Genomic DNA, 25,687 nt, shown 5'->3' with positions numbered 1-25,687 from the left:
TGGGAACTATCGCCCTATAAGCCTGACTAGCTTGGTATGCAAAGCTATGGAGTGCATCATCATGGAGCTCATTAACAGAGACATTGGGAACCTCCAAACACTGGAGCCTACCCAGTTCAGCTTTGTTAAGGGCAGATCATGCCTCCTAAACCTGGTGGACTTCTTTGAGATAGTTACCAAGGCTACAGAAGAGGGAAAGGTGGTCCACACAGCCTACCTAAACCTCGCAAAGGCCTTCGACACCATTCCCCACTCAGCCTGAACATACACTCCTATGTCATGAGATGGGTTGCCAACTGGCTCATGGACAGAACCCACATGGTAAGAGTTGTGGGAGACTCCAAACCGGTTACAAGTGGCGTTCCCCAGGGCTCAGTCCTAGGACCCCTCCTGTTCGGCATATACTTCTCAGAGGTACAGGCAACACAGGAGGACTATGGTTGACCAAGTTCGCAGATGACTGCAAACTAGGGGCTATAATTGACTCTCCGGCTGACACAGACATCCTCCAAAAGGGTCTCACTGAGACGGATACCTGGTGTCAAAACCATGGCCTCAGGCTAAATGCCAAAAAGTGCAGTCATCCCCTTTGGAAAAAACAAAGTACCCACAAACTATCACATAGGTGGTAGCCCCCTAAATATGGAAGGCGTAATAAGGGATCTGGGGACCCAAGTAGATAGTAACCTCTCCTTTGATAATCACATTGCCAAAGTGGTTAGAAAATCCTTCTATGTGGCCCACCTAATCACAAAAGGGTTTGCATCCAGATCGAAAGAGGTCATTGGGCCCCTCTATGCATCACTCATTCGACCCATCATAGAGTACAATGCCCCATTTGGGATGTACCTTACAAAACACCTGCAACAACTGGAAAGACCACAGAAGTACCTCACCAATAGGATCACTGGCCTCAATCAGATGCCCTATGCAGCTCGACTGACGAAACTCCAGCTGTACACTGTTGCATACCGCTTACTCAGAGGTGATCTCTGCCTGACATACAAGGCCATGTCCAACCCAGAATTGATGGACATGCTCCACCTAAAGAAAACCATATCCCCTTGAGCCACATGCTCCAGGGATCAAAACCTCACCACAACAATAAATAGGACATGCTGGAGGGATAGATTCCTGTCCCAGAGACTTCCCATGGTGTGGAACAAGATTCCAATCTACATTAGGCAGAGCTCCTCGCTAACCCTCTTCAAGAGAAACCTTGACGAGTGGATGGGAAACAAAGTTTACCCCAGGGATCACTTCAGTGGCTCTGCTGGACAGAGGCACAGGGAACTAATCCAAGGGGGCGGTGAAAGCCAACACATTCTGGCTAGGCTTATAAATGCCTTTGGGCAGATAGCCTAGTACCTACCTATGAACCTATGTCTCAAACAGCAGCCAATTGCATCCTCTCCCAATTCCTGGCAGCAATGTCCATCAACATGAACGAATATATACACTTTCTAGTCAGAGAGCAGAGGAATGTCAAGCACCATTTCTACGCTATTTTCAACTTACACAGTCAGACACGGAAAGGCACACCTGGGAACTACAAGTAAGAATGGGGAATGAAGATGGAAACAGGTACACAGACAGGTATTTAGTGGTGGTGTTGGGCTTGTGCAGGACCATTTCAAAATGCCATACATAACACAGATATGTATACAGAGACATAGCTGTGCATGTGTGAATGGCAGACTGTAAGGACAACATCAATCATATCTGTTCACTAACAAACATGCAAACATAAAATCATGAAAACATATAGTACATTATTGCTGTCAATATCATCACTAACCCATGTCAATGTCAGTCATGTAACACATCGACAAATAAATGCATTCACATATTGTATAAAAAAAGTATAAGAAAATCATGTGGAGTCAGACATGCCAACAACCACAGACACATTACTGTGTCACTGGTCAGCACAGTGTTCATCATTGCCACAGATTCAGGATGACACAATAGGAGACACATTGGAGCAGCTGTCAGTGTTACAGTAACACAGTCTAAGGTGAACATGAAGACAGCTCACACCAGGTTCCTGGCTGCTCCTGCCACATTCAGAAACATTTGGCCCATGTTGCTCAATGGAGGAGCAGGATGTGGTGACACTTGCAGGTGTAATGTGGGAAGTAACATTCCTGTGATCTGACCATTTGGATGTGCCTGCTGGGCTCACAGTTGAGTGGCTACCAGCAGATGTGTGTGCACTCTGCAGTACAGATGCTGATGTCTGATGGCCAAGTGTGGGCCTAATGAGAGGGGTGTCAGCCTCTGCCCACTGAAAGTACTCTGGTTCGTTGATACAGTTAGGGCAGGTGACACCTGGTCAGTACTATGGCACTGCTCTAATTCTGCCATAACAAGACTTTTAACTGAGTGTACAGCAGACAACACACTGCTGCCATGATCTCACCATGTCTGCGCTCCTGACCTTGTGTAACACGTATGCAGCTGGTGTGCTACAGGATGGGTAGCACAGGCATCTCTACGAAGGTCAGCTCCGTCACACTCACCTGTAATAATAGGTGTACACCCTGTGACACATGTCCATGCACAGCAGCAACATTCACATGAGTACTATGACAGGAAATACCTCTCAGTTATGGGGAGGAGTCACCCTTATCACCTGACACTGCATGTGCCAGTGTCACATGGATATCATCATGTCCAACAGCTGCTGCACCAGCTCATTAGAATGTCCGCCCACATCCTCCTCAATATACGAGGCACAGCATGATCCACATGGCTGTCCCCTGCTGGGCTGCAAAATAAACCCAAATCTGTGGCCATTGTGCCACGGGCTGTGCTATTACAGTCACCCACATCACATCCCAACTCGGGATCAGTGGACAGGCCACTGCAGGAGGCAGGCAATGGACATGCAAGACAGATGACACAGGTTGTTTACATGCACAAAGACAGATGACACAGGTTGTTTACATGCACAAAGACAGATGACACGGGTTGTTTACATGCACAAAGACAGATGACACAGGTTGTTTACATGCACAAAGACAGATGACACAGGTTGTTTACATGCACAAAGACAGATGACACGGGTTGTTTACATGCACAAAGACAGATGACACGGGTTGTTTACATGCACAAAGACAGATGACACAGGTTGTTTACATGCACAAAGACAGATGACACGGGTTGTTTACATGCACAAAGACAGATGACACAGGTTGTTTACATGCACAAAGACAGATGACACGGGGTTGTTTACATGCACAAAGACAGATGACACAGGTTGTTTACATGCACAAAGACAGATGACACGGGTTGTTTACATGCACAAACAATACATGATGCAGCTTATTATTCTTTTGTTTTATTTATTGACATGCAATTACCAGGAAAGTTTGACTAGGTAGGAGCCCATTTTCAGTAGAGATCCAGGGAGAAAAGTCCCAAAGTATTAAGAATAATAATTTTACGATCTTTAAAATTAAAACAGAAAACAGCTACAGTTAAAATAATTATACCAGATTAGACATAATTTGAAAACATTGGTTAAGAATAGATACAAGTGCTATGATAATGATTTAATATTTAGAGAAATTTTAACCAGTTTATAGAAAAATTAAAGGAGGTTAGTATAATCAAACAAAAATTGCAATATGAAGTGAGAGAAAAAGTAGGTGTATGGAACATTAAGAGAGAAATTCTAAATCACATATAACCATGATACATAACTCTCAACCTCTTAGAGCAAGAAATCTGGACAAAGCTATAAGTAAAAATAAGACAAAGGCCCAAAAATAGGGACAATTTTTAAATATTGCTCTTACAAACTTAGAAAGTCGATAGAATAATGGATCTTGCATTAGCATGAATTTTCTGAAGGTTATGAAGGTTATGAAGTGAGAAACTTAAATGTCATTATTTTCTAACTTCAGTCTTTAATTATTTGCCACTAATTTGCTGGAAAACCACAATTTTATGAAAAACAGTCCAAAATATGAGGCAAAAATCTGGACATTCTGCAAAAATCTGGACAGTTTAGAGGTCTTGGCCATGATATATGGGTCAACTGCATAATTACAATATTAATGGGGATATTGACTTACCAGGACATTGTGTCTGGGTGAGATTTCTGGACCCTATATAACAAGAGAGATTTTATGTGTGCTAAATATTGCACACAGCTGATAAATGACAATAAATAGAATAGCAAAATATACCTGATATGTTCTGGTGGGTCTCCAACGCTGGAAGTGAGGTTGAACTGAAACTATCTTCGAGAAACATATGCAACACATCATCAGTAAGCAAATAATGGAAACCATGCTGCATTCCAACAGAGGTATAACACGCACACACATGATACTGTAAGTGCATATCGTTTGATTGACTCTGATGAGGTCGTTGTGATGAACGCAGTAGTCTTGAAGTGCACAGATGTGATCATCAATGCTGACATTATTAAGCATACAGAATGTCTTACCATTGCATTATTCCTGTTTGGGGAGCATATCATCAGCAGTAATGTAGACCCTGCAGGACGATAAGGTACACAAACATCAATATGTGGGAACATTCCGCACTCATGACTGCAGGCAAAGGCACACAAACATCAATACGTGGGAACGTTCCGCACTCATGACTGCAGGCAAAGGCACACAGACATCAATATGTGGAAATGTTCCGCGCTCATGACTGCAGGCAAAGGCACACAAACATCAATATGTTGGAACGTTCCGCACTCATGACTGCAGGCAAAGGCACACAAACATCAATATGTGGGAATATTCCGCACTAATGACTGCAGGCAAAGGCACGCAAACATCAATATGTGGGAACGTTCCACACTCATGACTGCAGGCAAAGGCACGCAAACATTAATATGTTGGAACATTCCACACTCATGACTGCATGCAAAGGCACACAAACATCAATATGTGGGAATGTTCCACACTTATGTCTGCAGGCAAAGGCACACAAACATCAAATGTGGGAACGTTCTACACACATGACTGCAGGCAAAGGCACATGACAGCTACAGTACAAACTTACAGGATATGGAGATACACATGTGACAAATGGTGAATATGTTGTTGAGATGTTCCTGATTATGGAAAAAAGCATCATGAATAACACACATCACAGTTGTGCTCAGATTTGCTGTACCCTATAAACAAGGCGGCCAACAATACCTGGTCTGTCTGGCAGTACATCTGGTGGACAACATCTTGTAATGATGTATCTGTAATATACAATGACATAAACAAATCAACATGTGAGTATATTACACTGTCATGAGAGGTGGCAATAGCATAGACTGAAGTGGATCACAATAATAGTACATGGAGACACGAGTGATATGGCTCGATGCTGTGCAGATGCTGCTGGACCTACACAATTGAGAAAGAAAATTATTACACACATTGCCTGAAGTCTTAGGCATGTATTGCATTGCTAACACAGTGCGATGACACTTACATTGGGAAGCACGTTCTGTGTGTGACCATGCTTCCACGTTCTGTGTGTGACCATGCTTCCACGTTCTGTGTGTGACCATGCTTCCACGTTCTGTGTGTGACCATGCTTCCACGTTCTGTGTGACCATGCTTCCACGTTCTGTGTGTGACCATGCTTCCACGTTCTGTGTGTGACCATGCTTCCTATGCAATTGTGCTGCTGAACAAAATAAATGGTGATACATGAATGAGCTGCACGTTCAGTTATTGTCTGAGTCAGTGTAGCTACAGTGGTTTTAAAGTTATGACTTACATGTTCACGGTGGGTGACACTGATCACGGTGGGTGACACTGATCACGGTGGGTGACACTGATCACGGTGGGTAACACTGATCACGATGGGTGACACTGATCACGGTGGGTAACACTGATTGTGGTGGGTAACACTGATCACGGTGGGTAACACTGATCATGGTGGGTAACACTGATCACGGTGGGTAACACTGATCACGGTGGGTAACACTGATCATGGTGGGTAACACTGACCATGGTGGGTAACACTGATCACAGTGGGTAACACTGATCATGGTGGGTAACACTGATCACGGTGGGTAACACTGATCACGGTGGGTAACACTGATCACGGTGGGTAACACTGATCATGGTGGGTAACACTGATCACGGTGGGTGACACTGATCACGGTGGGTAACACTGATCACGGTGGGTGGCATAATGTGATGCTATAAAATTTGGGATATTGTCTGGGAGAGTTAACAGTGGCCCACCTCCAGTGGCATTCCTCGACCTCTCATATTGGCTTACTCAGTCGGCAGCACAGATGATCATGTCCAAGTAACAATGATGGCAGGCCTCACAGGATCAATTGTGATAACCAGCAGCACTGATCATGTTAGTCAACTCAGTCTAAATGTCATTCCTCCATACATTATTTCCCATCAATCCAAGGAGGCTTCATCCATGCTGGTGCAGAGCCTTAATTATAATGTCATTTTAGCATGGTGTGACATTTTCACCCCTAGTTCAGTTTGACATCTGGAAGATAGTGTTATATGCAAATGTCATACATTTTATGGAGGCTGACGACTGACATGATCATGTCATTTGTCAATTCACTTGTTCTGCTCTCCTTTCTAATGCTAGTTATACAAAATAATCCTTTATCATGCATATTACTCTTATGCATTTAACAACATAATGGATATGAAAGCAATATCTAAATATGTGCAACATGCCTCAACATCATCACATTTAGCAATCCATTATATTAACTATATAGGTCATAGGTGGGATTTGAACCTATTGCAGAAGGCATTACACCAACTACAGGACAATCACATGACCACAGTGCCACACACTCATTCCTTTAAGTATCAACACAGTAAACAGTGAACAGTCAGAGCCATCCTCGCATTGTTGATATTTTCGATTGAATGTACTAACTATACTCTACTCTACTAACCATGAGAGTGTATCCATAAACTGTGAATGAAACGTACAACTTACAGGGCACCTCAGAATTCACCATATACAGTACGTGTTAATCACAATGAAGTAGGGATACCTTTTCATTTCAGCTGTATCTACAGTACATGCATTAGTAAGTACCAGGAAGAGCATTGTAAACTAGTTAACTAGTTAACACCTAACCTATGGAAACCTTTGGAAATCGTTGTGCTGCTTAAGCATACCAGACACGGTCAAGGTGAACCACACTTTACAGCGGATGTCATTATTTGCCATTTTCATCCATTTTCACAGGGCCTGTTTGATTTTAGCCAAATGCCCATTTGCCTGCTTATTGTTCCACCTGACAAACACCCATCATGTCACGGCCACTTTGTATTGCAGACTCATTTGACCAAAAAAGGACTGTCAACATCTATAATTTGAATTATAAACATTAAATGTAACATAGATATGTAGTGTCTTCCCCAACAGCAATGTTATCAGGTGACAGCTTACCTGTGAAGGTGGCTGTAAGGCAGCTATAACTGACAGTGAGTGTGTTATCAGGTGACAGCTTATCTGTGAAGGTGGCTGTAAGGCAGCTGTAACTGACAGTAAGTGTGTTATCAGGTGACAGCTTACCTGTGAAGGTGGCTGTAAGGCAGCTATAACTGACAGTGAGTGTGTTATCAGGTGAGAGCTTACCTGTGAAGGTGGCTGTAAGGCAGCTATAACTGACAGTGAGTGTGTTATCAGGTGAGAGCTTACCTGTGAAGGTGGCTGTAAGGCAGCTATAACTGACAGTGAGTGTGTTATCAGGTGACAGCTTATCTGTGAAGGTGGCTGTAAGGCAGCTATAACTGACAGTGAGTGCACCTGTGTGCATTTTTAAGAACCATTTGAGCCATATATTATTAATGAGCTTCATTAACATTAAAGGTTTTGGAATCCCATTTGAGCATGACTGTGTAACTTCTAGAAATTCGGTGCATTAACCAATACCTCTGCATAAATGAAAGCTACTCTGTGCAACTACCCAATGGGTTTTCTAAAGTCTTCGACACAATTTGTCACAGCAAACTTCTACTTAAAATGTCCTCACTAGGTCTCTTTCAGCCCACCCATCTGTGGTTGAAAAGCTACCTGTCCAATAGGTATCAGTCAGTTAAATGGTACTCCCCACTCCCTCCTTACCTCCCAGTCATCACTGGTGTACCATAAGGCTCTATCCTTGGTCCCTCCTCTTTAACATTTTCACCAGCACCCTCTATACATTCACACAACAGGCCATCCTAATACAATATGCAGATGATTCCACATTTATTTGCACATCTGACATGGTACACCTCCTAAAAAATTACTCACAAAGCTTTAACAGCCACTGAGATGTGGATTCATAACTCACAACTCAAGCTCAACCCAAAGAAGACCAAACTACTACCCTCCTCCCTAGAATCCCTCTCACAAGAAAAAGCAAAATGTAGTCCTCTCTCTTGATAATACAACCATTGAAGTCACTTTGCATAGTAATTATTAGGGGTGATAGTGAACAATAATCTTACATTCGACCTGCATGTAGGAAATGTATAAGAAAAACTCATCAAAAACTAGGGATGCTTTACAGAGCCAAACACTTTCTCACCGATGCAACTAAAACTACACTTGCAACTTATCTCCTCCCCACACTTCCTTATGGTGCTCCCATCCTTACTAAACCTGCAGGCTTCACAAAAATTAAAACTTGAACAATGCCATAACAAAGTTGCTAAATTTGCAGCAAAGACCCCTTTTAGAATCTATCACTGTATAGCACTAAACAGCCTAAATTTGTTAGAAATGCCTGATCAGATAACATATACACAACTTCTTACCACATATAAAATTATCCAGCATCCATCTTCCTGTCCAGTACTAAAACCATTCTACGCAACTATGTTTGCAATCCAGAGACCAAAAACACCTGTCTGACTACAAAGCTAGCAAATCTGCGGGGCATTGTCTGTCCTTATGCAAGGTTTCTAAGGCCTGGAACTTCTTATCTGTCTCTATCAGTTCACGACCCTCCCTCCTATCTTTCAAAATTACTCTGAAAGATTTCCTAGCTAAAATCTGGCTCTGATTTTTGCTCAATATCAAGATAAACTGTATCCCTACATGTGAACGAGTACCTTTTCATTCCAGATACCTCCCTTAGTCTCTTTTCTTCACTTACTTACTGCTATCAAATTATCGGGTTCCTATTATATAATCGAAGACGCAATCCTTCGAATGTGTTTTGATCGAACATGAAAGCACAAAACAGCAAAATAGCGAAACGGCATATAAGCGATTTCTTTCCCTGGGAATGAAATCGCTTGGCCGCCTCCGTTACTTTGCTGTTTTCCTCACTGTAGTGCGATCTCAGACTTGGTATATTTAAGTAGGGGGGTGTGGGGGGGGGGCTGTACCGATAACAGTAAAGCTAATGTAGTTAACATTATACATATACAGTTGTGAATGATATGCCATAAATATTCGTATTAAAAGTAAGAATGAGCTGTTATGTCAATTAGCTCAACTTTTTAAGCAGTTAAGTCACAGTGATTGATGATCTGCTATGTTTGGGTTCAAAGCCCATTGCAGATCATTTTGTAAGTTTGTTGTTTATGTAGTTGATATTGAACCTAAACCATTTAAGTCCTTAATTTTCTTGGCAGGTATGCAGCATATCTTTTCTAAATATGCAGAACAGCTGTGCTTTACTGACGCCTATAGAGTGTAGGCTTCAAATGACCATGCATTTCTCCATTATCCGTAATGGTTCGACAAGCATCACACGGTATCTTTCTGTAGGTGTGAGCGCTGAGTAACACAGACATACATTATTACTCTCTACATTAGAAAACAGTTAAACACTGAGAAATAAAACTGCTTTGTGACAGAATACATGTTAATGCCATAGAAATAATGCTGTATGTTGTAAGACATTGTGCTGTCTGTTAGCTCAAACTGTTGAGCTCTGGGTCAATGTGAATATCTTAGGGATACATCTGGCTTCAATTCACAGTATAGACTATTTGTATTTTATTTTGATAATTACATATTGGAGCAGATATGTAAGGTGGTTGCTTGTTCATATATGGAGTATAGCATTTTACACATCTAGTAATTACATGGTGCATTAACCCCTATAATGCTTAGGATTCACATTTCCCTGTTATCTACTCGATTCTGGAAACATTTCTTAGTAATCCTGTATGATGGAGTGATTCTTCTGTCACCTAGCTTATTCCGTTAATCAGTTGTCTGATATGAATGCCTCAAGGAGAAACGTGGGTTCAAATCACTGATGTTATTTTTATATTTCAGTTATTAATAACAGATGTGGTACATACTAGCATGTTCAGTTAGGCAGTATATCTTTTTTAAACATCAGGTATGCAGAAGGTGCATTAACGCCTGTAGCGCTTAATTTACAGAAGATTATGACTATCTCAGTTCTCTGAAAAGATTCTGGAAACATCCCAGTGCTGTTAATATGGCTGCAACTGTATCTCATTGCCAATACATATGCATCTTAGCTGTACATTCCTATCGGCACAATATATTCTGTTGTATTTTAACACTGACTGTCTTCCTACAGAAATGAAATGGTGATGTATGTTCCAACAGTGATGTACATGTTTTTCTGTTTATATATGTCTCTCAAGTGCATGCACAGGTTCTATTGCAGAGCCTGAAATTGTGGGCTCTGCATTGTTACAGCTTTGGTTTACTGCTGTGACCAGGGTGATAGCATTCAGTCAGGATTGCATTATGTTCTGTTTCAAATGCAAAGCACATGTTTAAAGCTAGCCTTGTATTTTAATAGTCCTGATCCATGTTTTTGAATCTTGCCTGTATAGTCATACAGTTCAGTTATTCAACCTGCATGAATCCATGCAATCACAGCCAAGGTGGATTAGCTAGGCAGGTAGGTGTCAGGGTATGAGTGCAAACTTAGATGAAAATTGTAGGTTTGAATCTGTGTTCCTCCAGTCTGTATACATTACTCTTGTGCGAATTATTGGCAGTTACACAGCAGTGAGTGAATGTGCAAAATGTGAACTTGTATGGCATGTCAAGGATCTAAAACACGTGATGTTCAGTGTTCTTCACTGCTAATTTTTACACCAAACAATATATAATCAACTGACATTTTTTTTTCCTTTTTGCAGGTGATGAAGACACCAGGAATCGGGCATTGTGCATTGAGTGAATACACAGACTGCAGGAACAGCGGAAGGAACACAGTATGTGTTTTAACTGCAAACATTAATTTTCTCAGAAGCAATCATAGCATTCTTAAACCCACTTTTGCTTGCAGAATCAGGCAGACTAATATTGATGCAAGACAACCCAGAATGCATCTACAAAGTACCTGCAATAATCATTGATTTAATGTGAAGAACATTATAGATGTATTGCAAAATTCCACATTTGACTTATAAGCAGGGTATGTTTTAAGCACAACCTAAATAACAGCCATAGCTGACACAGTGCTTTTACATGGACTGTGCCATGTATACGTTATTGTGTTGCCATGTCTTTTGGAAAAGCAGTTGATGGTAAACTTATGCAGCAGTGGTGCTCAATGACGTCTCTGTTGTGCATAGCCTACATATTTATTGGTGAATGGAGTGTCAGCTGTTCCAGTGCTCAGTATGAGGTTGGCATAGCCTACTTATTTATTGGTGAATGGGGTGTCAGCTGTTCCAGTGCTCAGTATGAGGTTGGCATAGCCTACTTATTTATTGGTGGATGGGGTGTCAGCTGTTCCAGTGCTCAGTATGAGGTTGGCAGATGATTTCTGGCATGTATTTCTGCAGTGGACAACAGTGATGGATTGTTTAACACAAAATTGTTGCACACAAAGTCAATGCTGTTATTATTTCCTATCTGCTTGTTAAATATCCACTGATTAGCATTACAGTACATTGATAAGAATAACTACAAATGCAGGTAGTGACAGGTATTAATTTCCCGACAATGGACACGACGTGGATTAAACTACATTGGTAGATGTCACATGCTGTCACTGTGTTTATGATTGTCAAGTTTTTCTAGGCGTTGTGATGCATTGTGATTCCCTGATGTTGTGATGTGATCCGTTATCCACGTTGCATTGCTCATCTCATTTGTATATATATATATATATATATATATATATATATATATATATATATATATATACAGTTGTGTGGACATAGCATATTGCTGCCACGTGTAGCTCATGTACATCCAACCATACACCACAGATGTCATGTCACATGTGGCATTACGTTACATATGATGTATGACACACGTTAACACAGTACATATACGTTCATCAATTATATTTACATGATGTGCTGTATTTAATGCACAGATTTCTCCATATAGGCAGGGGTGCTACACCTTAACTGTGCATACACTTTGCAAGCATTCTTAACTCTGGAAAATGCTGACATCTGCCCAGTCACAAAAATCTGGTTCAAAGGTGCAGAGAGCACCCCAGCCTTACCTGGTTACTCATCCTATCATATATTCAGACCCCAAACTGTGAGCAGTAAAGCCAAAGAAGGTGGAGATTCAATATATATTAAAGACATACACATCTCCAGGCTGGTCAAACATTATGATGCACAGGAGACACTCCAGGTGCAGTTAACCATTGACAAGACCCCTATGCAAATCATAGCTAGCTACCGGCCCCCAAATCTGGCTCAAGATGCCCAATCCAGCTATCTGGACCTCTTTGAATCTATCAGGATTTAAACCTTTATCCTGATCCTGGCTGACTTTAACTATCCAAACATAGACTGGAAGAATTACTCATGCAGAACACAAATGCCCAGAGATTCCTTGATTTTGTCAATGGAAATGTTTTGAAACAGCTAGTCGATACCCCCAAAAGGGGTGATAATATCTTGGACTTGGTATTAACCAACATGAGTAACCACTGCAGCTTCCTTGCAGTGTCATCCTTCCTGGTAAGATCCGACCATAAACCGGTCACTTTTGAAGTCACCATCTCCTCTGACCCCCTCAAGCTAGGGTCAAACAAAAAACTTCTACAAAGCTGATTACAGCCTCCTGAGGGATGGTATAAACAGCTTCACAGCCCCCTCCCCCTCTCTAGGAACTGGCACCAGTTTCCAAAGTTACACCAAAGCACCATATGAGCATTTATATAGATGCATGGAATCAGCAATACTCGACAGGACTAAATCATCCCCCACAAGAAAGAGAAAACCTGTCTGGTGGACATCTGCAATAAATAAACAACAGGCCAAAAGGAAAAAATTGCTGTCCAAGACCAAGAAGGAGCAGGTGCCCAACTGGAAGCAATCTCTTCTTAGCTTGAACACGTAAATAAGAGCACTAGTGAAATCCTCTAAAGCAAACTTTGAGTCCAAACTGGCCACATCTACGAGAGACAATCATAATGCTTTCTTCACATATGTCCGCAACCTCAAAGGTAGCATCCAGATCTCTTCAAAACTGGAGGTCAAGGACACCACATATACAAATGCCATAGATATAGCAAACTTGCTGGCTGACAGATTCAGTGAAAACTTCAGCCCTCTGCCCCCCCCCACCCCCACCCCTCCATCAGTAAATTAGGACACTCCTAGTGCCTGCCTCCTTCCCCTTATATCTAGAGAACAGGTCATCACTGCTGTCTCAAAGGCAAAACATACAGTCTCCATGGGACCTGGTAACATCACTGGCTGCATCCTACATGAACTCAGGCAGGAACTTGCAGCACCATTAGGCGTCCTATTCAACCAAAGCCCAAGTAATGACTTCATCCCAGCTGAGTGAAGGACAGCCACTGTCATCCCTTTACACAAAGGTGGAGCATCCACCGATCCAGGAAATTATAGACCCATCAGCCTAATTAGCCTGATCTGCAAGGCCATGGAACGCATTATCATGGACCTCATTAACAGGGACATTGGCAGCCTCCAAACACCCAACCCCACATAGTTTGGCTTTGTCAAGGGGCGCTCATGTCTGTTAAATCTGGTCAACTTCTTTGAGACAGTCAGCAAACCCATGGATGAGGGGAAGACAGTACACACCATTTACCTTAACCTGGCCAAAGCCTTCAACACTATTCCCACTCAGGCATAATAGATAAGCTCTCTCAACTAGGCATCAATCTGTATGTTTCCAGATGGGTAGCTAACTGGCTCACTGATAGAACCCACCTAGTCAAAATAGGGGAAGCCACCTCAAGAAGTAGACCTGTAATGAGTGGAATACCCCAGGGTTCGGTCTTGGAGCCTCTGTTATTTGAGATATACTTTTCTGAGGTGCAGGCCAAAGCCCGTGGGCTATGGCTGACCAAGTTTACAGATGACTCCAAGCTGGGTTCTGTCATCAATTCCTCTAGTGATGTGGACACCCTCCAAGAGGGTCTCACCCAAACAAATGACTGGTGCCAGAAACATGGCCCTCAAGCTGAATATCAAAAAATGTATCATCATCCCCTTTGGAGAGAGCGACATCCCCACAAATTATCACAGTAATAACAATGTCCTAAGCACACAATCAGTCATGAAGGATTTCAACACCAAGGTTGATAGCAACCTGACTTTTAAGCACCATTTTGCTTCCTTTGTACAGAAAGCTTTCTACATGGCCCACCTCATAAGTAAAGGTATCTCATCCAGGGACAAGGAGGTCATAACATCCCCATAGTATTTCCTTATAAGGCCCATTATTGAGTACAATGCCCCATTCAGCATGTACCTAGCAAAGCATATGCAGCAGCTGGAGAGACCACAAAGGTTCCTCACCAGAAGAATCCAGGGCATCAAAAATCTGCCATACACAGATAGGCTAAAAGCCCTATCCCTCTACTCAGTTTCATACAGACACCCCAGAGGTGACCTCTGTCTGGCATACAAAGTGATCTCAGACCCCACCTTGATGGGACTGCTGCATATCCACAAGTTAAGCTCCACTCAAGTAACCCACACGCATGGCCTCAACCTGGTCTATGATATAAATAGGACTTGTTGGCAGAACAGATTTGTGTCCCAGAGACTCCCCCATCTGTGGAATAGACTCCCTCTCCACATCAAGCAGAGTACCTCTTTACCTCTTTTTAAGCACAACCTGAATAACTGGATGGAAAACAGAAAATACACCCCTGGGATTCCACCTTTGTCCCTACTGGACAGGGGCATCAGGTGCTGACTTGTCTAAACATGGGCTAAACTCTTGGCTAGGCTTATAAGGGCCTCAGGGCCAATAGCCTAGTGAATTTCTATGATCCTATGATCCTATGATCCTATGCATGTGTGCACTGTTAAGCATGTAGGGCAGCATGGCATTGTGTCCAGTACACTGTGGCCCTATATGTGACGGATCAACTGGTTAAGCATGTAGGGCAGCATGGCATTGTGTCCAGTACACTGTGGCCCTTCCTATGATCCTATGCATGTGTGCACTGTTAAGCATGTAGGGCAGCATGGCATTGTGTCCAGTACACTGTGGCCCTATATGTGACGGATCAACTGGTTAAGCATGTAGGGCAGCATGGCATTGTGTCCAGTACACTGTGGCCCTTCCTATGATCCTATGCATGTGTGCACTGTTAAGCATGTAGGGCAGCATGGCATTGTGTCCAGTACACCGTGGCCCTATATGTGACGGATCAACTGGTTAAGCATGTAGGGCAGCATGGCATTGTGTCCAGTACACCGTGGCCCTTCCTATGATCCTATGCATGTGTGCACTGTTAAGCATGTAGGGCAGCATGGCGTTGTGTCCAGTACACCGTGGCCCTATATGTGACGGATCAACTGTCGTAGATACCATTGTGCAGTTGGGACATTGTTCCACTGTATACGTGAGTGGCATGACAGCAATTCAACAAATGTATTATTCACATATTTGACACATAACACAATGACGTGTCAATTTCCTTTATTTACACATGTTATCCATGTGCATGCATTGCACCCAGTTCACATTTGGCTGTTGCTGTCTTATGTCTGTTCAGCAGCATGACCAGTCCTTGCCCATGTGATTCGTGTAACATTCTGTTGTCATGCTGTCACACTGGTACAATGACTTTGTGTGTGGCATGTACTGAAACATACTGTGCCATGCTGTATCACATTTGTGTGAATGTTCTTCATAGCCATTTATCCTTCCTATAGTGCACAGCCAGTTATATTTCTGTTACTGTATATACAATCAATGCTGTATTTAGCATAATTACTGTGGGTCTATATCATATGAGCGAGTCGCACAAATTGTGAACGGTCATAATATCGAACATACCAGACCTCAAACTTCCTATTGCGGGGAGGGGCTGCACCCCCCACACCCCCTGCTAAATATATATTCCAACTCCAAGATCGCGCTACAGAGAGGAAAAGGCAAATATCCCAATCTTCACTGCACCACGATCTCAGAAAAAGCACGTCGAGGTCCAGTACGTTCGATCTTATGAGCGTTCGCAATCTGTGCGATTCGCTCATATGATATAGACCCTCATTACTGCATCCATTGCTTCTCATTCTACATCATATTACAGCGTGTATGATAATTTCACCATAGGTGCCAGTCGAATGTCTCAACTGTACAGATTTTTCACAGAATATATAGATTTTTGCCTCATATTTTTGGTCTGTTCTTCGTAAAACTTGTGATTTTCTGGATTTTTTATGGCAAATTGGTGAGGACTGACTTCAGTAAATAATGACAGACCTTTGAGTTTCAGCTGTCATATCCTTCAGAAAATGCATGGTAACAGAAGAATCTTTATTCTACCAACTTTCTAAGTTTATAAGAACAGTTTTTAAAATTTGTACCTGTTTTTGGGGCTTTGCCCCCTCATTATTGTTGTCTTTGTCCAGATTTTGTGTGCTAAGAGTTTGAGAGCTATGATGCCCACATATAGGCATTTAGTGTATGTATATATGCAGTGATTTGCATACATGTAACATATCTATGCACGTAATATGATTTAGACACAAATGCCCTTGTACACTGGAGCCGTGTATATTCAGATCTTCCATTTTCCTGTGCATGACTGTCCTTTGCTCAAGTCATACACATGGACATCGCTATAGATATGTCTGTTTGTTGCCCCTGTTCCATTACGTTGCCATGACAGTATATATGTCTATGGGATAAGGAATGCTTTGCTGTGTATATATGCATTTTGCTGTTTACTTGCTGCATATGACTGTGTTTCTATAATATGTTAACAGACATGCTTATAGCCATCAGCTATGCTGTCCACTCATGTGATGTACACTGGTCATCGCTTCAATGCAGCTTGGGTGGACTTCCACACCATGTTATGTGATGAACATATGCATGTGTCCCTTTATATACAGTTGTCCAGCTTTACTGTGTCTACTTCATTTGCTTGCATTTCCTTAGTAATGTAGACCTCTGTTGTCCACCCCCCTTCCCCATTTTACCATTGTCATATGTGTCGCACATATACATGGGGTACATTTAAGGGCCTCTGCATTATTATCATTGTCATGTGGCTTCATTGTTACAATAATATCTTGTGAAACAATGTTGCCATTATATACATGCGAGGCATATGCAGGTGAGGTTATTTTTTCCTGTTGTACCTGTGTTTTGAGTACTGGAAAGAGGTTTTTTTACTTCCTTTCTAGGCACAAGCTGGCACTCCTTATCTAATATTGTGTAGAAAGTGGTTACCAGTTATTATTCCATGTTATTGCTTGGTGTATTTATAGCAACTTTGCTTTCCAATTGGATTTTATTCATCCAATGCAGGTCACACATACATGGCATATGTCTTTCACATACGCAGTCCATGTCACACATATTTAGGTTGTGTAGACATTGTTGTGTAATACACATTCGCACACTTGGTTTGCTACAGTATTTCTGTTTGCCATTGTGCTTGCTTGTTTGCTTTTCACATGCAGGGTTGGAGGTTCTAGTCTTTCTTCCACTTGTCTTCCCCTGCATTTCCCTGGTGCTGGATTTAATCATTCATGCTGTAACTTGGCTTACACTTGCACTGCTGACAGACTTGGGTGGATTTGATATCCACTGTGTACTATAATCACTACAACTCACTACTACCGGCAGTCATGCAGCTTAAGGTGTGACTGTCACACTGTTCACAACATCGCAGCACATAATGCAGAAGCACGCCAGCATTTCTGCATTGCACCATGGCTGGTATGCATCCCTGTCCTGTTTGTCAGTTTTCCTTCACCCATGGTGTACAGTATGTTGTCTGTATAATTTAACTGACATTCATGTTTTTTCAACCTGTTATGTATTTGTGATAGTTTTAATAATTTTATTCCTGCTGGTTTTCTCTTCTCCTCCTCTTTCCCTGTCTTTTCCATTCCTTCTATTCTCTAAAAATTACAAAAGAGGCCTATTCCCACCCCCCCCCAAAAACATAGCCCTGCCCGTCTGACTGTCCCTTAGATTCTCCTGTTTTGGCATTCCTCTTGTGTGGCCCTCTTCTTCACCTTTACCTCACAGCTACTTTTCAGTTTCTCCGTCTCCCTTGGACATGTGCATTACTTGTGTTCCCACATTCATTGTTAGCTGCTGTTAGCCATGGCAAAGTGGCCATAATTGCCCTTCATATTATTTATTTTTTGTGGGAATTTGCAGATTCTGTCCGATTCCATATATTATAATGAATGGGTATGCATAACTGTACAAGCATTAAAATGAAATCAGTAATTGTTTGCAAATATTATTTACTTGAATGTTGTTGCATGACATCCGTAGGTGTTTGTAAATATTTTTCACCTAATGGAAGGATTGCTACAGATTTGTCATCCTTTATTGATTTTGTGTTATTTGAATTGAATTTGTATAATTTTAATTGATGGGCATTGATAATACACAGCCCGGTTTATGAACCACTTGTCTGGACATATGAAGATTTGCCATGCATGCTTGTGAGTGTGCTGACCTTGCTGGGTATGTCTGTTTTGTACAGAGATATTGTATGTACACCATGGCATATTAGCTTATTACTTGTTTATCTGAAACTTTTGTGTGGAAATCATCAAAATGTGCCAGATTCCACAAACTTTATGGAATCCAGACCTAAAATTTCCCTACACCCAGCATATGTATGCTGCTAAACAGAAAAATTAAAGGGTTGCACACAGAAAAAAAGAGACAGTAAAATACTCAAAACACCATATTCCATATAAAACAGCCTGCTTTTTTGGACTTCTAAAAACAGAGGTGGCTTACTTCATGGCACCCATGCAAATGGAAAATAGGTGCATGACTGCTGAATCATACACCAATGCACTGTATGAGCACATACACAAGTGCATGGAGCGGGCCATACCAAACAGAACCAAGACGCTCTCCTTCAAAAAAAGGAAGCCAATCTGGTAGTCCCCCACCATAAATTAACTCTACAACAGAAGGAAAAAACTGTTGCAGAAAAGGGTAAAGTCCCAAGACTGGAAAAACTCCCTTGTCAGCCTCAGCAGAAAACTGAGATCCATCATCAAATCCTCTAAAGCTAGCTATGAAAACAAAAGGCCACAAGGCATTCTATAGTTATGTCAAGAATCTACATGGCAATACTCAGATCTGCTCTGAGTTACAGCACGATGGCAAAACATATACAAAACCAACTGATACTGCCAACATATTGGCCGACAGGTTCAGTGCGAACTTTACCCCCCTTTTACCCCCTAAAGGGCCTATAACAATACTCGAGGAATGCCAAGTCCCTATTATCATGGCTACCACAGGTAAACAATGCACCATCCAAAGCCAAGAATACAGCTTCCATGGGACCTGATAATATCCCTGGCTGTGTTCTACATGAATTACAAAGTGAACTGACACCACACCTGAGTACCCTGTTCAGTCACAGCCTCATTTCAGGCTTTGTTCCTACTGAATGGAACACTGCTATGGTTATTCAACCTCACAAATGGGGAGTGACTACAGACCCTGGGAACTACTGTCCCATTAGCCTGATGAGTCTGATATGTAAGGCTATGGAGCGCATCATCTTGGACCTTATAAATAAGGACGTAGGGAATCTCCAGACTCTGGACTCCATGCAGTTTGGTTTGTGAAAAGTAGATCATGCCTCCTCAACCTTATAGACGTCTTTGAGTCTGTCACCAGAGCTGTGGATGAAGGCAAGATAATTCACACAGCCTACCTAGATCTTGCCAAAACCTTCAACACCATCCCTCACTCAGGAATCATAGATAGACTCACTAAAGTAGGCATAAACCCCTAGGTCATAAGATGGGTTGCCAACTGGCTCACTGATAGAACCCACACTGTGAAAGTAGTGGACTCCAAATCTGACTACTGACCAGTTACAAGTGGTGTCCCACTGGGATCGGTCCTAGGTCCTCTCCTGTTTGGCATCTACTTCCCTGAAGTTCAAGCCAACACAAAGGGACTTTGGCTGACCAAGTTCGCAGATGATTGCAAACTGGGAGCCATTATTGATTCTCTGACTGATGTAGACATTCTACAAAAAGGCCTCACTGACAACAAGGACTGGTGCCAGAACCATGGCGTTAAGCTCAATGCCAAAAAGTGCATTGTCATTCCCTTTGGGAAAAATTCAGTGCCCATGAACTACCACATAGGCGGTAGTCCACTAAACACCGAAGGTGTGATAAGAGACCTGGGGACACAGGTTAACAGCAACCTCTCCTTTGATAACCACATTGCCACTGTAGTCAAAAAGTCCTTCTATGTGGCACATCTCATTACAAAAGGTTTCTCATCTAGAAAGAAAAAGGTCATAATCCCTCTGTACTCATCCCTCATTAGCCCCATTATAGAATACAACACCCCATTTGGTATGTACCTCACTAGACATCTACAACAACTGGAAAGGCCACAAAAATACCTCACTAAGAGGATCTTAGGCCTTAGACACATGGCCTATATGGACAGACTCAAAAAACTCCAGCTATACTCAGTCTCTTATCGCCTACTTAGAGGCGATCTCTGCTTGACCTACAAAGCCATGCCTGACCCAGAGCTGCTAGATATACTACACCTATAGAAATCCCAATCCCTCCGTGCCACACGCTCCAGGGACCTAAACCTTATTACCACAATAAACAGAACATGCTGGAGGGACAGGTTACTAACCCAGAGACTTCCCATACTCTGGAACAAACTTCCCATTCATGTCAAGCAGAGCACTTCACTGGCCCTCTTTAAGAGAAATCTTGACGAGTGGATAGGCACTAGGAAGTTTACCTCGGGGATCACCTCAGTGGCCTTGCTTCACAGGAGCACTGGGAACTAAATTTGTGTGGCATGATACCAGGGAATCTTCTTGGGCTAGGCTTGAATAGGCTTCAGGACCATTAGCCTAGTACACACCTATGAACCTATGAACCTAAATCCGAAAAACAGACCAAATTTCTATTAACTACAATACAAAAAAAGTAAATTTGCATACTACCTACAGAGAAAAGACATTACCTTTTCCCAAAATGCTCTACCCCATCGAAAAAGCCCTCCCTAAGTGCAAATCTACACTTAATTTAGTTTTATATTACTAAAGAAAATAAAAAAGCAGAAAAATCAGACTGCATTTCCCATTTGTTACAATGTAAATATAAAATGAATGGAGTACTACATGCAGAAAATCAACACTTGAGCCTTGCAAAACTGCTTGTGTTCACCTAAATCAATTCATTAAAAACATTAATTTCTGTCAGAATGAAAAGAATGAAATAAAATAAAATAAAAAGTTAATCAATATTCAACTACAGCTAGCCAATAGGAAAACAATAGTACCAGTAAAACCAATCGATTTTTAAATAAACTAACTGAACATAACTGAATCACAAAATGTCAAATCCTAACATAAGCCTCAGTCAACTATTCAAGTATATAAAAAACATTAACATATACCTTGGAATACATATAAGAGCAAATAGCTCTAGAGATGACCCATTCATAAAATCTTAGGCAATCTATCTAAAGACTAGTTTAGCAGGAGCTTTGGGAATAAACATAATGCACTTAAGTCAAAGGAAATCCTACTCTAACATAAAAAATGGATAACTGGAATATATGCAAGTCTGTTTTTTTTTTTTGTGATACAGGAATTGTTTTATGCATTAAGGATGACAGAATAGAGTTCTTGACAAGTGTTTCTACCTATCATGAAACTTGTTTCTTAAACCCACAGTACCCCACACTACAAAAAAATTCACACATAACATTCCAGATTCTAATGTATTCTTAGAGAAATACAAAGATAAATATGTACACACACACACAAACACACATGCACACACACACACACACACACACACACACACACACACACACACACACACACACACACACACACACACACACACACATAGATTATATATATATATATATATATATATATATATATATATATATATATATATATATATATCTATATATATATATATATATATATATATATATATATATATATATATATATGTGTGTGTGTGTGTGTGTGTGTGTGTGTATATATATATATATATATATATATATATATATATATATATATATATATATATATATATATATATATACTAGCTGTAGCCAGCCACGCGTTGCTGTGGCTCAGTCTGCTTAAATGGAAAAGAAAGAAAAGAGAAAACGCACGTTTCTAATATGTTTCATTTCACAATGCTTGTGGGTATACAATATTTTTTGTTGTTCCATTGTCTGTGCAGATATAGAAATTGTCTGGTTTGCCGACTCTAGAACACGCAACATATAATTGTCCATGTGAGAAGCAATCCGTGTGTAGATCTAAACCACACAATTCTAAAGATTGGCCTGAGCTTTGTTGATGGTGATTGCAAACGCCAATTGAATTGGGAATTGCAATCTCTTAAATTGAAATGGCATATCCATTGGAATCATAGGAATGCGAGGAATGAGGACATCTTCACCTTTGAAAGGTCCTGTCAAGATTGTTGTTTCTATGACGTTGCTCATTAATTCTTTTACTGCAAGCCACATGCCGTTGCAAAGCTTTGGCTGGTTGATATTTCGCAACATGATAATTGGCACGCCGATTTTCAATTGCAGTATGTGCGGTGGCATCCCTGGCAGATCGAGTGAATTCAAAAATTCTGTTGGATAATTAACTGCTTCATCTGCTTCCACAACAGTGTCGACGGACTTGTATGTGACTGCCTCGCTTTGAATGTTAGACTGAATAATATTGTTAAGTTCGTAGACGTCTTCGTTCTTGGCCGCAAGAATAGCTCGTTCAGTCAGCCAATCGTGATTCTTATAATTGGTTTGAATATTGGGAAATACTTTTTCAACCAATTCTTCTTTTGACGTCACTAAATTGCAGAAGTTATGAGGCAATGAAATTTGTCTTGAGGTCAGATCAACCGGCACCTTTCCATTCCCAATTTCCAGCAATTGATGTGAGAATATCTCAGCTGATCGATCGTTTTGCAGCTGGATATGCATATTTGTAGTTAATTTTAACGTCTTTATGTGTAGCCACAAAGTAGAGTATTTCAGGCAAGCATTTATTTCACCCACTGGTGTCGATCGAGGAGAACGAAGCAGATCTGAAGCTGCAGAACCCGATCGCCGTGCTCGCAACCGTGCATCCTCAAGTCTGGCTGCACATCGCTCTGCTGCTTCCTCGGCACGTATTTGAGCCATTCTTTGCCTGTTTCGCTCATTCGCTGATGCCCGTTCTTCCTCAGTTTGATTTGCAATTACTTGTCGCACTGCTTTCGCTCCGCGAGTACGACGACCTAAGTTTGATCTTCTGCAAGGCATTATTTGGACGAACTATGCACTGAAAAAGTAGAAAGAAAGTTATAACAAAAACATATAAAATTGCATATTTGTATACAAATATATAGAATCCATAGTAGGTATATAAAAACAAGCGCGTATTCGAATGCAACGTGTGACAGCTATATAATAGTAGGTATATAAAACCACGTGCGTATTCGAATGCAACATTGTGTGAAAATTTCAAAGCAATCAGTGAAGAACTTTCGGAGATTTAAGATTTTGAACAAACGAACATTTACATTTTTATATATATAGACTAGCTGTACCCAGCCACGCGTTGCTGTGGCTCAGTCTGGTTAAATGGAAAAGAAAGAAAAGAGAAAGCGCATGTTTCTAATATGTTTAATTTCACAATGCTTGTGGGTATACAATATTTTTTGTTGTTCCATTGTCTGTGCAGATATATATATTGTCTGGTTTGCTGACTCTAGAACACGCAACATATAATTGTCCATGTGAGAAGCAATCTGTGTGTAGATCTAAACTGCACAATTCTAAAGATTGGCCCTGAGCTTTGTTGATGGTGATTGCAAACACCAATTGAATTGGGAATTGCAATCTCTTAAATTGAAATGGCATATCTGTTGGAATCATAGGAATGCGAGGAATGAGGACATCTTCACCTTTGAAAGGTCCTGTCAAGATTGTTGCTTCTATGATGTTGCTCATTCATTTTTTTACTGCAAGCCGTATGCCGTTACAAAGCTTTGGCTGGTTGATATTTCGCAACATGATAATTGGCACGTCGATTTTCACTTGCAGTACGTGTGGTGGCATCACTGGCAGATCGAGTGAATTCAAAAATTCTGTTGGATAATTAACTGCTTCATCTACTTCCACAACAGTGTCGGCGGACTTGTATGTGACTGCCTCGCTTTGAATGTTAGACTGAATAATATTATTAAGTTCATAGACATCTTTGTTCTTGGCCGCAAGAATAGCTCATTCAGTCAGCCAATTGTGATTCTTATAATTGGTTTGAATATTGGGAAATACTTTTTCAACCAATTCTTCTTTTGATGTCACTAAATTGCAGAAGTTATGAGGCAATGAAATTCGTCCTGAGGTCAGATCAACTGGCACCTTTCCATTCCCAATTTCCAGCAATTGATGTGAGAATATCTCAGCTGATCGATCGTTTTGCAGGTGGACATGCATATTTGTAGTTAATTTTAATGTCTTTACATGTCGCCACAAAGTAGAGTATTTCAGGCAAGCATTTATTTTGTCCGCTGGTGTCGATCGAGGAAGTACAGGTAATGTTTGCCTGAAATCTCCTGCAAGCAATATTAATGCATTCCCAAATGGTCTGATGTTTCCACGCAAATCTTGCAATGATCGATCAAGAGCTTCAAATGATTTTTTTGTGTGCCATTGTGCATTCATCCCAAACAATAAGTTTGCATTTCTGCAATACTTTTCCCATGCCAGATGCTTTGGAAATGTTGCACATGGGAGTTTCAATGAATTGCATGTTCAATGGCAATTTCAAAGTGGAATGAGCAGTTCTTCCACCTGGTAGCAATATCGCAGCTATTCCGGACAACACAAGAGCTAAGGCTATGTCATTTTGGGATCAAATTGCTGCCAGAATCAATGTAATTAGGAGTGTTTTACCAGTTCCTCCTGGCGCATCTAAGAAGAAGATTTCTCCAACCCCGTTATTGACAGTTTGCATTATTTGATCGTAAATGCCTTTTTGCTCAAGCATTAGCTTAGGAATATTTGATTGCACATACAACAAAAGATCACCGTGTTGTAATTTTGTTCACAGCGCAATTCTACATCGAACGAAGCAGCAGCAGATCGATTCGGTGATGGCATTCCCAATTGATTGAGAACTTTGTTCGCGATTTCTAAGCACAAGTCTTCAATCATTATCAACGCTTCGTTGTAGATTTCTGCTGTGAAATCCATGTTCATATTTGAATTTTCCTTGTGTATTCGATGGAAAATATCTTCAGCCAAG

Source organism: Protopterus annectens, chromosome 12.part0 (genome assembly GCF_019279795.1).
Source record: "Protopterus annectens isolate FY-2018-M chromosome 12.part0, PAN1.0, whole genome shotgun sequence".
NCBI lineage: Eukaryota > Metazoa > Chordata > Ceratodontiformes > Protopteridae > Protopterus > Protopterus annectens.
This window is presented reverse-complemented; position numbering follows the sequence as displayed.